At 52.5% G+C, this 3,952-nt stretch overlaps 1 protein-coding gene and 1 long non-coding RNA gene across 2 annotated transcripts in view; one reads left to right on the forward strand and one right to left on the reverse strand.

Annotated features, from left to right (window-relative positions):
* SRP14 (signal recognition particle 14) overlaps positions 1 to 3,952 on the reverse strand; it is a 227,747-nt gene that overhangs the window by 202,741 nt on the left and 21,054 nt on the right. The window lies entirely within an intron of this gene.
* LOC126959903 (uncharacterized) overlaps positions 1 to 3,952 on the forward strand; it is a 134,835-nt gene that overhangs the window by 4,408 nt on the left and 126,475 nt on the right. The window lies entirely within an intron of this gene.

The raw sequence follows: 3,952 nt of genomic DNA on the forward strand, positions 1-3,952 counted from the left end.
GCAGGACTCCATGGCTCTGCAGCTAGACTCCATCAACTTCCCTCCTGCCTGGGGGCCCCGAGGGCCTGGCAGTGTCAGCTTCCTAGGCTCACACTTCCAGATGCGCAGAGGTTCGGAGGTTTGCACCTCCCTCTTGGTCCCATCAGCAGAGAGAGATGGGTGGTCCCATCGGGGTGAGGAGCAGGAAGAAGCAGGTGCTGGGCAGCCTGGAGGAGAGTGGGAGGAAGGGATTTTCCCCCAAGAGTGCCTCTCTCCCAGGCCTCGGGCTCCAGGGTGAGTGGGCGGGGACCCTCTGGGAGCCCCGGCTCCTCAGGGCTCCTCCTGCCAAGCATCCAGCACACGTGCCCCCCCCTCCCCAGCAGGTCCTGCCTGAGGGCCTGAGGCAGCTGGGGCGCTGGGTCTGTGAAGGGCAGATGTGGGATGCAGGAACTTCAGGCAGGGTGCTGGCTTGTGGCCAGGAAAGCCTAGCACCTGATTCCTAGCAGGGAACTCAGTGACAGAGTGGGGGAACCTGAGGACCCCTCTGCCCCTCACACCCAGTGCCATGTGGGGGTCCTCATATGTTACTCAGAAATAGGGAGGGAGAGTCCCCCTACCCCTACCCCCAGCCCTCTTGTGTCTCATGTGACAGCCTTCCTGGGCAGTGATTTTTTTTAAATACAAATGCCTTATATTAAGGTCTGAGTTGGTCTCTCTCCACTGCCTGTTCAAACATTCCACGGCGCCAGCAGCCTCTAAGCAGCAGAATTGAGAGAACCAGCTTTGGGGTCAGATACACTTCCATTCAAATTGCAGCTCCTCCACTCAGTAACTGGCTTACTTAGTCTTTCTGGGCTGGATAACAAAATACTGTGGGCTGGTGGTTTATAAACAACAGAAATCTATTTCTCACAGTTCTGGAAGCTGAGAAGCCCAAGAGCAAGGTGCTGGCAGATCTGGTGTCTGGTGAGGGCCTGCTTCCAGGTTCAGAGGTGGCTGTCTTTTTGCTATAATCTCACATGATGGAAAGGGCCAGGGATCTCTCTGGGGGCCTCTTTCATAAAGGCATGAATCCCGTTCATGAGGGCTCTGCTTTTGTGACTTAATCACCTGCCAACAACCCCACCTCCTAATACCCTCGTATTGGTGATTAGGTTTCAACAAATGAATCTTGGGGGGGACATAGGTTTCAACAGATGAATCTTGGGGGGACACAAACATTCAGTCTATAGCAGTAATTAGGAGATCTTCAGCTGTTCTTTAACCACTCCGAGCCTCAGTTTCCTCATTCGTCAAATGTGAATAATAATTGTACAGGACTTCCATCCCGGGGTTGTTGTGAAGACTAAGGGAGATAGCACAGGTACTAGCTTTGTACCGGGCCTGGTCCATGGGAAGCATGCCATCATTGGCAGCCATTATTATTTCTATTATTAGGGGAGGGCGGAGTCGCCCAGAGGAAGGAGGCTGGAAGGAGTAAAAGAGCTTGTTAGTCGCCTTCCTCATCCCCAGGAAGCTTTTCAAGTCATGGAGCAGAAAGATGCAGGGAAGGGATAATGTGTTTGTCTTTCTAAACCACAAGCTGATCCCTATCTTTCCTCTTTGGCCCTAGCCCGAGTGCTCAGCCCTGGCTGTTGGCGCTCAGATGTTACAACAGGCCCCGACAGCCACAGGCTGAGGGAGAACCAGGAAGTACCTGCCCCACCCGACGTGCCCGCCTTGCTGCCCTCCCAGACCATACTGGCCTGCCAATACCTCTGAGATGGCACCACTCCAAGAGCCATGTCCCGTGGTGAAATGCCTGTTTTGGGTGTCTCTTCCAGAGCTCCTACCCAATTTGTAGAATGGGAGTGCCTGGACAATTCCTTCAACCAGAAGGTCTGTGCCAGCAGCCAAGGCTCCTCAAAGGAGGATGTGCCTGGAGTCCCCCGTGCTCAGCATGGCAACCTGGGAACAAGGCAGAGGGTGGCACGTGGACGCTGCAGGAGACACTGTCCCCAGACTGCTCCTGATGCTTCCCGTGCTGTTGTTCTGCCCTTTCCTCCTGGGCAGGGCTGAGCTGGGCATGGATCAGAGGAGAATAGAGAAGGGGAAGAGTCACACACAGGAATTAATCACTCAGGACCTACCCTGAATGGACAATTCAGTGTGGATCCCCAGCTGTCTCAATGTGTGGGGAGGGGGGTGGCAATGGGGGGGGGCGTGCAACCCAATGCAGCTGAACTTCACGTAGATGAGACTGGAAGTGCAAAAAACTGGTGTTGTGATGGACCTGAGGGATTCCCTAGTGTAGTCGTGTATCCAGTTCTCTGGCCTACCTGACTGACAGTTATTCTTGAATACCTCCAGTGATGGGGGACTCATTACCTCCTTGGTCAGTCTAACTTGACCCTCTGCCTCTCTCAAGGCCCCAAACCCACTGTAGCTCCCAAGGGGTAGGAGGAACCCAGGGTTTCCTAGAGTTACTCTCTATAGGGTGAGGATGGGACTTGGCTAGTAGCCATTCTAGGGCACCTAAGCCTGAATTCAAACCAAATTAAATACCAGCTCATTTCTGGTAATATTCTAACATTCATACTTCATTGTAGTTCTGTTCAAAAGTACTGCTTGGAGCTGTGATTTGGGTATATAAGGCATTTGCAGTAAAAGAAAATAATTTGGCCGGGCGCGGTGGCTCAAGCCTGTAATCCCAGCACTTTGGGAGGCCGAGACCGGCGGATCACGAGGTCAGGAGGTCAGGAGATTGAGACCATCCTGGCTAACACAGTGAAACCTCGTCTCTACTAAAAAAACGCAAAAATCTAGCTGGGTGAGGTGGCGGCCGCCTGTAGTCCCAGCTACTCGGGAAGCTAAGGCAGGAGAATGGTGTAAACCCGGGAGGCGGAGCTTGCAGTGAGCTGAGATCGGCCACTGCACTCCAGCCTGGGTGACAGAGCAAGGCTCCATCTCAAAAAAAAAAAAAAAAAAAAAAATAATTTGCATGTGCATTCATGAATCGGTAAAAATAATTTAGGGTGTCAATTCTAGGTTAGACAATATAATGCATTTCATTCTAGCTTTGGTTCATGGTTCCTTTCAAATCCTCAGCAACCAATCTCTCCCACCTCCACGCAGCACATTCTGCTTCTGCAGCCAGCATTCGGCCAGTGCACCCATGTCCTTGGTATCTCATCTGTGGGGGGAGCCATTCTTGTATCACCTGGTCCCCCTCCCACTGCCCCCTCATCCGAGGCCTAGCAGTCAGCTTCCTGGGTGACCACAGGAGGTCAGAGTTTGTCTAAGCGGGTCAGGCCTACAGTATTGTCCAGTCAGAGGAAAGAGAAAGAATCCGCGTGGGAAAGACACAAAGAGGAGGAGGAGAAGACGACGGAGTAAGGGGAGGAGAACAGAAACTAAATATAAATATTGTGTTGGGGATGTTGGGGATGGCAGCGAGGACCTATGGTTAGCTGGCTGGCTCCCACACCACTGTCGGCTCCCACACCACTGTCTGCTCCCACACCACTGTCCCACGGCATACAGGGCCAGCATCTGCACCTGGCACCATGCTTTTCCAAGGAAAGCAGAGGGCATTGGGCTTGTGGTGCAGCCACACAGAGTACAGACCTGTTTGGGGCTGGCAGGTTCCCACGGGTTGCCTGAGCTCTATTTGGTGGGTGCCTTAGAGTAAACTGTGTGTAACCAATACAGCCTGTAATGCAAAAGATTGAGCCATGAGTAGCATTGATACGTCTAAAGAATCAGTGAACAAAAATAAGTGACCATAGTGACCTCAGTTAATCATTGAAGTCTGAGGTGCCCAACAATGATTTTTTAAATCCCTGCACTGTCCTTGGTCCCCGCTCTGTGACACTGGCAGTCACCCAGCCACCACTTGAGGGCAGCCATTTAGAGGCCACATGTACTGAGTTTCCAAGCCAGAACCTCCTCAGCACTCAGCACTCAGCACTCACAGAGAAGAGCACACATCTTC

Source organism: Macaca thibetana, chromosome 7 (assembly GCF_024542745.1).
Source record: "Macaca thibetana thibetana isolate TM-01 chromosome 7, ASM2454274v1, whole genome shotgun sequence".
Classification (NCBI taxonomy): domain Eukaryota; kingdom Metazoa; phylum Chordata; class Mammalia; order Primates; family Cercopithecidae; genus Macaca; species Macaca thibetana.